A 13,317-nucleotide genomic window follows, 5' to 3' on the forward strand; every position below is an offset into this window, starting at 1 on the left:
GGGCTGAACTAGAGGAGGAGGAGGAGGAGGAGGAGGACATTCAAAATAAGCAATGTGTAGAGAAATGGGTGTTTTTTTCTACACAGGTGACAGGAGAGGAGGAGCAGGAGCAGCTAGAGGAGCTACAGGGTGATGAGGAAGACGAGGCAGAGGACCCAGATACACTGTGGCAGTATGCAGTGGAGATGGAGGCAGGCAGTCCCTCTAATTTACTTGTATAGATGGCCCGATGCATGCTCACTTGCTTGCGTAGTGACCACCGAACTGTCTCCATTCGGCAGAGGGATCACTACTGGCTCTCCACCATGTTAGACCCTCACTACCGGTCCAAAACTCGGGGCCTTTTTTACACCCACTGAGAGGGAGGACAAACTGATCTGACTGGGGGGTTCTTTGCACTTACGTTCCTCTGCCATGGCAGCCGTGGGTGGGGGGGGGGGGCAGGAGCAGTACTAGCTCCAGCAGCAGCAACTTAAGTCTGGAGCAGTTTTCTTCACCCGAATACTGAAGTAACTGCCACCAGCAGCAGCTAGACATAGAGCAGAACCTAAACCAGCAGGTTGTAGCATACTTGGAGTGCACCCTGCCACTCCACATCGAAAATCCCCTGGACTATTAGGCAGCCAAACTTGATATGTGGCCGCAACTGTCCGAGTTTGCCCTGGACAGGCTTTCCTGCCCGGCCAGCAGTGTGGCATCAGAACGGGTGTTTACTGCGGTGGGGCCATAGTTACCCCAAGGAGAACTCACCTGTCCACCCAAAATGTGGAGAAACTGACCTTTGTGAAGATGAATCAGGGTAAATCAGCCAGGATTTTCAAACACCAGTTCCTGATGCATCAGACTAGATCATCCATGGTGCCACACCAACTCTTTGACAAAAGAGACCTGTTTCTTCTGGCTACCTGCTTCAGCTACTATTCTGATGCTGCCACCCACCTGATGCCACACCTGCTGCTAGGTGCTCCTACTGCCAGCCACCATCTTTAGCTGATACTGGTATTGCCCCCCACCTCTTTCAGTGGGCCACTCTGTGTTCTCATGCTGCTGCCACCTCACCACTGTCACGGATAATGGGGAGAGGAGGGACACCAGAAAGACAACAGAAGGGAGAGAACAAAGAACTCAAGGATAGGGAGAAGGTAAAGGTCACCTCCTAGGAAACCCCTAGATCTGGCCCTGACTCCTGTCAGTATGTATAGACCCTGAAGGTGGGAAAATACATACGCCGAGACCTAACCCTTGGAGCCCTGAGATGCCCTAAAGGTAGTGAAACGGAATGAGACTACTGGTTCCTTCCCAGGTGAACGAACCAGCGTCTCCCTGAGGGCTAGTAACAACAAGCACAAGAGAACAACCAAATGCAAGAGCACTACAACTTATCTTATAGAAAATGGATGAGCAGGAACAAGCAAGCAAGGTCCACACACCAACTCCTCCACATCCAAGCAGAGAATATCAACTGCATGGTATGAAGTGTGAAACCAAACTAAATAGGGAAGCAGTAATGACTGCCAGATGCACCTGACAAGAGGTGTGGTCATTACCAAACAACAACACTGAGAATCAAGAGACTGTCAGTTAACCTCACGTGCAGTCAGTCTCTCTGATCTTCTAACCTCTGTCACAGAAGGTACCGTGACAACCACACTATGGTCTCCTCATGCTGCTGCCACATCACCACTCTGTGGTCTTCTCATGCTGCTGCCACAGCACCAGTCTGTGGTCTCCTCATGCTGCTATCACATCACCACTCTGTGGTCTCCTCATGCTGCTGCCACCTCAACACTATGTCACTGGGCCACTTTGTGGTCTCCTCATGCTGCTGCCACTTCACCACTCTGTGGTGTCCTCATGCTGCTGCTGCATCACTACTCTGTGGTCTCCACATACAGCTGCCACATAACCACTCTGTGGTCTCCTCATGCTGCATCACCTCAACACTATGTCACTGCGCCACTTTGTGGTCTCCTCATTTTGCTGCCACATCACCACTCTGTGGTTTCCTCATGCTGCTGCCACCTCAACACTATGTCACTGGGCGACTTAGTGGTCTCCTCATGCTGCTGCCACATTACCACTCTGTGGTCTCCTCATGCTGCTGCTACCTCAACACTATGTCACTGGGCCACTCTGTGGTCTCCTCATGCTGCTGCCAACTCAACTGCTCTGTGGTCTCCTCATGCTGCCACCTCAACACTATATCACTGGGCCAGTCTGTGGTCTCCTCATGCTGCTGCCACATCACCACTCTGTGGTCTCCTTATGCTGCTGCCACTTCACCACTCTGTGGTCTCCTCATGCTGCTGCTACCTCAACACTATGTCACTGGGTCACTCTGTGGTCTCCTCATGCTGCTGCCACTTCACCACTCTGTGGTCTCCTTATGCTGCTGCCACCTGATCACTATGTAACTGGCCCACTCTGTGGTCTCCTCATGCTGCTACCACATCACCACTCTGTGGTCTCCACATGCTGCTGCTACCTCAACACTATGTCACTGGGCCACTCTGTAGTCTCCTCATGCTGCTGCTGCTTCACCACTCTATGATCTCCTCTTGCTGCTTCCACCTCAATACTATGTCACTGGGCCAATCTGTGGTCTCCTCATGCTGCTGCCACCTCACCACTCTGTCATTGGACCACTCTGTGGATTTTTCATGCTGTTCCCACCCTTCCCACTCCCTGACTGGGCCACTATTTTGCCTTTTTGGCCTAGTTGACATCATCATTTATTTGACCCTTCATCTGATCTGTCAGAAGGAAGGTAAAATGAGATGCACAACGGATCCTGTCTATGTAGCAGCTGTAAGGCCTGTATGACATGGTCCCTATTTTGTATCAGAATTGCATTATGATTTGGTAGCCAAAAGCAGGAGTGGGTACAAACACAGAAGACATGCAAATATTCCATTCACAAGTCATCTCTGCTTTGGATCCACTCCTGTTTTTTGGGCATTAGCAATACTGATGGATTATTGACCAAAGGCTGACCAAGTGAAGATGGATGCTCAACAGACAGAATCAAATTTTTTTTGGGTTATTGTTCTGACGGATCAGAGGAAGGGCGAAATACTCAGTGACGTCAACACAAACTTACTGAATACACCCTCTCCACTCTGTTGGGGGCTCTACTTGTATAAGCATTTCACAGAACAGGTTCTGTAGACATCAGCTGATGACAGTGTAAAAGGAGTGCGCTCCTTCTTGACACTAACATACAACATGTAAGGCTGAGTTCACACTTGAGTTATTTGGTCAGTTTTGGCCCCATACCTGCCCAAATAAGTGAAGTGTGCAGTAATTCTAAGAGTGATGCCTGTCATCTGCATGTCATACTGGCTCACAGTATTGTTTCACTACCAAAGCAGACTCCCTATGCATGTTAATGCAAGGCACATTGTTCTACACCACTATAAAAGCTCTATGCAGTCAGGAAATAGCTGTTTTTTAACACGATTCACCACAAATAAATTCGGATCTAATCTTTTCGGAAAATTCGGCGAACCAACCAAATTGATTTTTTGACAAATTCGCTCCACAGTGCCTGGTATTGCTAGTGAAGCTGTGCACATGTCTTACTTTGAGTTGAGAATAGTAGTAGTATCATATCAATTGTTAACTTTATTGATATGTAATAGTTCTCCCCATTAGAGGGTACATATTTGGTTAGACAATAACCTTGTACCCCTATCTGAAGTGTGTTTACAATGCGGAGGCCACCTTTGAGTGGGGCCTGATTTATTAACAATCAAGGTAGTGCCATCAACAACTAAATGGCACTCCCTATATACGTATTTTATAGGGACCTTGAGAGAAATATAATATCCCTTCATTCATGAATACATCATCCTACTATATGTATGGAATAATATTTAACTAATTAATAGTCTGTTGACTATTCTATTTATTTCACTATTTAATAGGGATATACCATAAAAAACACTCCATCTGCTATGGCACCTTTGAAGATGTCCCTGGGCACAGAGAAACTGTGCCTGCTGCCAGAGCACAAGAAAAACCATCATCCATGATACCTAGCTTCATGTCCCAGTTTGCAGGGCGGCGCAGGAAACCACTCTTGAAGTCAGACCAGTGTGACCAGGTGGTTGGTTGGATTGCAGCAGATAATGCTTCCAGTCGGTTAAGCACCACCATGTCTTCCATCAAGTCCAGTCTCAGTAGACAAGAGTCTGCTCAACCCAATCCTCACCCTGATCCTCCTTCCTTTCACCATGGAGAGTCTGGGCAAACAAGTGATTTCACACTCAGACTTTCCGAGGATCTCTTTTCAGCACCATTCCTTGATTTGGCCTTCTCGCCAAGCACGCTTGAAGAGGGACAGATCTTGTGCCCTGATTCCAAAACTCTTGAGCAACCATAATGACAAGAAGATGACGGTGGGGAATGGCAATTACTGTTTAAAGGTGGATAATAATGAGACACAGTTGCCAATAACTCAACGGCAATTACTGTCTCAAGAGTTTGATGAAGAGGATGAGAGACAGTTGTCAATCACTGAGGTTGTGGTTAGGTCAACAAGTCAAGAGGATGAGCAGAGTGAGGAAGTGGAAGAGGAGGTGGTGGACGATGAAGTCACTGACCCAACCTCGGAAGGTGGAAAGCTGAGCGAGGACAGCAGTACAGAGGGGGGGGGGGGGATCTGCTGCACCGGGGTGCAGAGGCTGTAAGAGGCACTGGGGTGGCAAAACTAGAAGGCGGGCCTGTAGCTGGCCAGCTTAGACCTGTCCAAGGTTCCTAGTATAGCTTATATGTGTATACAGCTAAACCTGCTAATAACTTTAATGCAGTTCCAATGTTTGTGTTAAAGACAAAAGCAGAGTTATTTACTGGGACGTCATGTTTTGGATGTCATATAACTGTTATATTTTGTGTTCACAGAAGCAGAAAAAGATAATATGCCTTTAAGATTAATTTTGTAATGTAAGGTAAGCTCAGTGACACAGCAAAAACAGCAGAAAGCATAGTATTAATTTGTTGTTGCTGGGCAGAAGTGTAGACAAATCACAGCCAGCTTCTCACACAGCAAGAGTTTTCACCAATCACAGCCAGCCTCTCACACAGCCTGTCTGGGAATTCCCCTAGCAGGAGCTGCTAGAATCATTTTTCACCAGAGACAGGAGCTGAAAAGACATTCACTCCACTGAGAGCTGTGTTTTTATGGAAGCAGGAGAGAAGTTTTTTGTGGAAACGGAAGCACAGATGCAGAAGTGCGGATCCGCAAATGCGGATGCGGACAGCACATTCCGGCACCACCGAAAATGAATGGGTCTGCACCCGTTCCGCAAAAATTGCGAAACGGATGCGGACCCATTTTGGACCCATGTGTGAATTGAAAAGATATCCCTTAAAATAAAAATAAATTAAATTATTAAAGTTAAGCAAAAAGCATAGTAGGCAATAACAAGTGCTCGGCGGCACTAAATCAGGTGCTCGTGGCACCAAATCAGAAACCATATGTCTTACCACAATCCGGGGGGTTCCAGTGCACATCCATGAGTCCCGGAGGGAAAGCAAAAAACATCTATCCCTGGGCTAGATGATGATGTGGTATTGAAGGACAGGGTGGGCAAAGAACTGTCCCTGATGATGCCCTACAGGAGTGTGCTATTCTGGCCCTGATAGCCTAACCACAGACCACCCGCCCTGATAAAAATGGCCCTAGTAAGCCCCTAGGCCCCTGACTTCCAGGTGATCACTATATAGATCTATGTGATTTTGACTCATTATAAAAGTATATTATAAGTATATCGCACCCCTCTGTGTATCACACCTATCGATAGCACATCTATACCAGTCCTTAAAAGGACTTTCGTGGCCCTATTAGCTAGTGTTTGGTGTCCCTAACAGCCTGACCCTGCTCCACATAGAAACCTCTCCTTACACTGGCAAAACACTGAATGTAAAATGGCAGCCAGATCAGGTTTATTTATAAGGTAGGGGGTATGTCCATGTGCTGAACATCTCAATTGGCTGTCCTGTACCACCTGATGGATGTGTCATGGGTCAAAGTTCTTCACAATGTAAAAGAATATAGCAGGCGCGAATATCTTCATATGTTTGCATGTTCAGCGAATCGCGAACACGCAAAGTTTGCTGCGAAACGACTGCCAGGAAACCAACAAGGCCATTTGTACAGGAGAGGCCAAAATAGGTATTTAAAACAGTTATATAATGTTCCTGTTAGTATTGTGATTGATACTGTATATTTAACCAGTTATATGTGTGTTTACTTACAGTTCTACCAATTGCAAATCCAATTGCAAATTCAAATTGCAAATACAAGTTGCAAACTAGAATTGCAAGCATACAATTTCAAGCATTCAGATTCCATATTGCAATCCAAATTGCGTACAACCATACCAGATCATAATCAATCTGCAAATAGTCACTGCTAAATGCATACTGCAAATGAACTATTAGTTAGACCTCAGATATACCTCTCAGAGAGATCATAAAGTGCTTAAATAACTTAAAGTGACAGTACAGATACTCAAGAGAGAAATATATTCACCATTTTATGTTGAATGACAAGATTGAACAGTTGAACCACCATCTTAATCATACCGCCATTTTGTAATATCTTTTCAACAAGTGTTATGTACATGGACTATCTGCTGCGGAGACCTCAGTGTTATATATGAAGAAAAGTTAATAAAGAATTTATTTAAAGCATTTGGTGTGCTCTTTAACCCCTTAAGGATCGGGCTCATTTTCACCTTAAGGACCAGGCCATTTTTTGAAAATCTGACCAGTGTCACTTTATGTGGTGATAACTTTTAAATGCTTTGACTTATCCAAGCCATTCTGAGATTGTTTTTCGTCACATATTGTACTTCATAACACAAATCATTATTATTTATAAAAAATACCAAATTTACAAAAAATTTGCAAATTTCCAAGTTTCAATTTCTCTACTTCTATAATAATGTAGTAATACCTACAAAAATAGTTATTACTTTACATTCCGCATATGTCTACTTTATTTTTGGATCATTTTAGGAATGACATTTCATTTTTTGGGGACGTTACAAGGCTTAGAAGTTTAGAAGCAAATGTTGAAATTTTTCAGAAATTTTCAAAACCCCACTTTTTAAGGACCAGTTCAGGTCTGAAGTCATTTTGTGAGGCTTACATAATAGAAACCACCCAAAACTACACCCCTCAAGGTATTCAAAACTGATTTTACAAACGTCGTTAACCCTTTAGGTGTTCCGCAAGAGTTAATGGCAAATGGAGATAACATTTAAAAATTTCCATTTTAATCCATTTTTTCCAGTAACAAAGCAAAGGTTAACAGCCAAATAAAACTCAATATTTATTTCCCTGATTCTGTAGTTTGAAGAAACACTCCATATGTGGCCGTAAACTACTGTACGGGCACACAGTAGGGCGTAGAGGGAAAGGTGCACTGTGTGGTTTTTGGAAGGCAGATTTTGCTGGACTGGTTTATTTACACCTTGTCCCATTTGAAGCCCCCCTGATGCACCCCTAGAGTAGAAACTCCATAAAAGTGACCCTATCTAACAAACTACACCCCTCAAGGTATTCAAAACTGGGTTTACAATTACAAACTTTGTTAACCCTTTAGGTGTTCCTCAAGAGTTATTGGCAAATGGAGATGGAATTTCAGAATTTCAATTTTTTGACAAATTTTCCATTTTAATCAATTTTTTCCAGTAACAAAGCAAGGGTTAACAACCAAACAAAACTCAATATTTATTGCCCTGATTCTGTAGTTTGCAGAAACACCCCATATGTGGCCGTTAACCTACTGTACGGGCACACGGTAGGGCGTAGAGGGAAAGGTGCGATGTGTGGTTTTTGGGAGGCAGATTTTGCTGGACTGGTTTATTTACACCATGTCCCATTTGAAGCCCCCCTGATGCACCTCTAGAGTAGAAACTCCATAGTGACTTCATTTGGAAACTACGGAATAAGGTGGCAGTTTTGATGGGACTATTTTTAGGGTACATATGATTTTTGGTTGCTCTATATTACATTTTTGTGAGGCAAGGTTACCAAAAATAGAAATTCAGAAATGTAATCTCCATTTGCCATAAACTGTTGAGGAACTCCTAAAGGGTTAATAAAGTTTGTAAAATCAGCTTTGAATATCTTTAGGGGTGTAGTCTCTAGATGAGGTCACTTTTATCGAGTTTATACTCTAGGGGTGCATTAGGGGTTCTTCAAATGGGACATGGTGCCAAAAAAAGGCCATCAAAATCATATGGCGTTCCTTTACTTCTGCGCCCTGACGTTTGGTCATACAGCAGTTTACGACCACATATGGGGTGTTTCTGTAAACTGCAGAATCAGGGTAATAAATGTTAAGTTTTGTTTGGATGTTAACCCTTGCTTTGTTACTGGAAAAAAACAGATTAAAATGGAAAATTTGCCCAAAAATAGCTATTTTGGCACCATATTATTATTTTTTTTGCCGTGTTCATCTGAGGGGTTAGGTCATGGGGTATATTTATAGAGCCGGTCGATACAGACGAGGCGATACCTAATATGTATACTTTTTTTATTTATGTACGTTTTATACAATAATATCATTTTTGAAACAAAACAAAAATCATGTTTTAGTGTCTCCATATTCTGAGAGCCATAGTTTTTTCAGTTTTTGGGCTATTATGTTAGGTAGGGTCTCATTTTTTGCGAGATGAGATGCCGGTTTGATTGGCACTATTTTGGGGTGCATATGACTTATTGATTGCTTGCTATTACACTTTTTGTGATGTAAGGTGACAATTTTCTTTTTTATTTAGCACAGTTTTCATTTTTTATTTTTTACGGTGTTCATCTGAGGGGTTAGGTCATGTGATATTTTTATAGAGCCGGTCGATACCTAATATGTATATTTTTTATTTATTTATGTAAGTTTTACACAATAACAGCTTTTTTAAAACATAAAAAATGATGTTTTAGTGTCTCCATATTCTGAGCCATATTTTTATTTTTTTTGGGTGACGGTTAGATTGGTACTATTTTTGTTGGCAAAAGCCTTTTTGATCGCTTGCTGTTGTACTTTTTGTGATGCAAGGGACAAAAAAATTGTTTATTTAGCACAGTTTTTATTTTTTACGGTGTTCATCTGAGGGGTTAAGTCATGTGATATGTTTATAGAGCCGGTCGATACGGACGTGGCTATACCTAATATGTATACTTTTTTTCCCCCTATTTTTTACCTTTTTTTTTTTTTTTTACTTTATTTGGGGAAAATGTTTATTTTTATTTGAAATTTTTAATTTTTTTGGGGGGGGGAAACTTTATTTTTCCAACTTCTTTTTCGCTTTATTTTTTGTCCCACTTTGGGACTTGAACTTTTGGGGGTCTAATCCCTTTACAATGCATTGCAATACTTCTATATTGGAATGCATTGGCTGTATGAGTAATACAGTGAGTATTACTCATACAGCTTCCGGCCTGTGAGATCCAGGGGGATGGATCTCACAGGCTCGTAACCGGAAGGCAGCGCCTTCCATGCCATCGGGTCCCCCCTACTGCCGCATGGATCCCGATGGCACGGCCGCCAGCTGCTGAAAACCGCAGGTAAAAGGTGCAAGGTGCCTGCTCAATGATCTGAGCAGGCACCGGGTTCCGATCACCACCCACTGGGCGGCGGTGATCGGAAATACACATGCCCTACCGGTACGTCATATGTCCTGAAGAGGTTAATATAGTATGCTCATGTACACTTTGTATCCACAATGTGGATTTTTTTAGGGTGGATTTGATTGTGGAAAAAACACTTCAAAATCTGCAAGTAACACGTGCTGATTTTGGTATGGAAATACAGAGAAATCAGCACAAAAATGTTTCTGCAAATCCTGTTTTGGAATCCACACTGCGTGCAGGTACCCTTAAAGCGGTTGTCTCCCTTCAGCAAATAGCATTTATTATGTAGAGAAAGTTAATACAAGCCACTTAGTAATGTATTGTGATTGTCCATATTGCCTACTTCGCTCGCTGGATTCATTTTTCTGCCACATTATACACTGCTCAAAATCTGTAATCTAGAAGCAGTGGCTGTGCTTGCATACTATGGGACAAAGCAGTGTCCTACACCCACTCCCATGGATCCGACCACCAGAGAGCCTGGCGCTTTTTCATATAATGTGCAAGCATGACCACCACTGATAGACTGCGTGGAAACGAGCAGTTTATAATGCGGCAGAAAAATAAATCCGGCCAGCAAAGGAAGCAATATGGACAATCACAATACATTAGGAAGTGCCTTGTAGTAACTTTCTCTACATAATAAATGCTATTTGCTAAAGTGAGACAACCCCTTTAAGGATGTACATATGACTGAAATGGAGTGAAATGAAGTCGGAGAAATGATGCTTATTTGATGCAGATTTCTAATGCAAAGAGTGAACTCCACTATGAAAATCTGCAGTATAAATTGACATGCTACAGATTTAAAACTTTCACCACAGGTCAATTTCTGCTGCAACTTTTTTCTGAATAGTGTGAATGAGAGTTGCTAAAACTTCTTTCACTTTGCTAGTACTGTACAATGCTGCTGATTGCTGTACAAAAATTCACAATGACAAAGCTGGAAAATTTCTGTGTGGACCTACCCTAAAAGGTTGTCTTATCCCAAATATACATATGCCCTATAGTGGTTGCCACAAGAGAAATGTAGCATAACGTGGTGACTATTCAGATCATACAGGACTGGCCCAAGTCTGGAAGAGCTGCTTCTGGTTATAGACACTCTGCTTTGGGTCATAGAAGGGAGTCCTAAGCAGAAGACCCTGGTCCCAGATGTTCATATGCCCAAATTGGGTTTATGTGCAGGGGCTGTTTAAAGAGGACCTTTCACTAGTATACAAACTAAAAACTAACTATACCTGTGGGCAGAGTGGCACCCAGGGGTCCCCCTGCACTTACTAGTATGTCTGGGCGCCGGTCCGTCCCAGGCTATGAGCTGTGTGCTGCGATTGGCCAGCACTGCAGCAAGGGACACGCCTCCTACAAAAAATCAGTCCAATACAACAGACGGAGCTGAGACACCGGAGTCCATACCGGGCGAACGGAGCGGCGCCCAGACATACTAGTAAGTGCAGGGGGACCCCTGGGCACCGCACTGCCCACAGGTATAGTTAGTTTTTAGTTTGTATACTAGTGAAAGGTCCTCTTTAAGTACATTTCACGTTACTTTTTAGACACATTTTATTTTAAAAGCTTTTGAACAGGCACAGACTAGCCGACAGGGGTACAGGTGAATCACCTGGTGGGCCCCTAGTCTCCCACCCCTTGCACAACTGGCACATAGCACAGTAGACTTACTGCACTGCATACATATGTTCAATGTACAGCAACCAGTCTATGTTCATATAAAAAACTTTATAGATTATTAAAGAAACTCCCCAGTTTATTATTATAGACACGATCAGAGCTGAGATGACTTCTAGGTATAGAGGAAAGCCAGCCAGTGTCCTCTTTTCCCCAGGACCTACCTTTTCATAGTTTCTGCAGGAACCCCCATATTCAATCATCTGGTAGCATCTTGCTGCTGTGTAAGCAGGTCATATTTGAATGTATCCGTATGGTGGGCCCCCAAAATAAACTTTACTGGTGGGCCCCAGGCACCCCAGTCTGAAAGTGCTTTTGAATAAGATATTTTTAATACAGTACGTTGAAATAGTTTTTTTGAGCAGACCATAATAACTTCTATACAATATAGTTACAATGTATAGCATGATCCTAAGTATGGATCCCAGTATTACAGATTGGTGAACAAAGAAGAAAGTCACTATTCCAAAGACAGAATTTACATCTCTTTTGCAGAAGCTCAGAAGAAAACTTGACTGTTAATTTCATCAATCGTGCTGGTGAGACTCTGACAGCCACAGCAAAAGAAGGGGAGAGTCTACTGGACATAGTCATCCGACACCACTTGAATATTGATGGCTTTGGTAAGAACTTAAGGTATTTTAGATCATGAAAAATGTGGTAGCACAGACAACAGAGCAATTACTATGAGTACAATTCTACAATAAGGTTATTGTTGACTTAAAACATAGATAAGCTGTGTAGATAAACTGTTTCCATCATTTGTTCACTCAGGTGCCTGTGAGGGGACTCTAGCTTGTTCCACTTGTCATCTCATATTTGATCAGAAGGTTTTTGACCAGCTCAGTTCCATTACAGATGAGGAGATGGACATGTTGGACTTGGCTTTTGGACTGACTAACACGTATGGTCTTGTTTATTTACTGAATATAAATGTGTATATGGTTATACTAATGGAAATTGTTCATTGTAAGGCTCTGCCCACATCATAGTACATCACATCATTTCTATTTTTCAGTTATGACATATAATATTAGAGGGGAACTAAGATAAACATATACATCATACATCATTTTCTACGCCTGTTTTAAGTATAGAAAAAGGTCTAAATGTAAGACAGCAAGGAAGGTGTCTTACATTTAGAATCGGTGGTGGATACGTTGGAGTTATGTAGAGGCCGACGCCTCTACATAACTTTGGCAGTCCACCGTTAGCGCAGGGGCTTATTAAGACCGGCGTTTAAAAGGCTGGTCTTAAAGGGACTCTGTCACCAGTTTCTAACCCCCCCTTTTAAAACTATTGTTCTCTCCATGGTGAGCGCGTGCGCACTTCGCTCAACGAGGCAGAATCTAAAAGTCCGCACGGGCGCATCAGGCACAGGCCTGTGCGCACGCGCGGGATCTTTGAAAAGGAGGAGGGGGCACTGAGGAGAGCCGGAGGCGGATTTCATTACATCCAGGTGGCGCTGAAAGGATCATGGGAGGAGCTGGGCACCAACGGCGGCGGCGGAGAGCGGCAGATTCAGACCTTCAGAAACGCCCTGGGCACCTTATCCAGAAGATTGACAGGTTAGATAAAAGCGATTTTTATCAAAACTAGACGGCAGATTTATCTTATAACAACAGCTTTGTAATGACAAGGGCACCATGGAGAGAACAATAGTTTTAAAAGGGGGGGGGTTAGAAACTGGTGACAGAGTCCCTTTAATAAATGTACCCCTGTGTTTTTTCACTGCATTTTTTGTGTGTTTTTTCTCCTAATATTTTAAACAGCGATTTTTTTTTATGGTATTTTTTTACTCCCACAAAGATTTCCAAAGTACAAATGGCAGAAAAAAAATACCTAGTGCTTGCTGCCTTTTTGTAAAAAAAACAACAAACTGCAAATAAAATGCAGAAATGCAAGACAAATAAGCCATGAAAAAACCCTCTGTAGTAAACTTCTTAAGGCCTTTTTCACAGTCAGTATTTGGTCAGTATTTTGGCATCA

The sequence above is a fragment of the Bufo gargarizans genome, chromosome 9 (assembly GCF_014858855.1).
Source record: "Bufo gargarizans isolate SCDJY-AF-19 chromosome 9, ASM1485885v1, whole genome shotgun sequence".
Classification (NCBI taxonomy): Eukaryota; Metazoa; Chordata; class Amphibia; order Anura; family Bufonidae; genus Bufo; species Bufo gargarizans.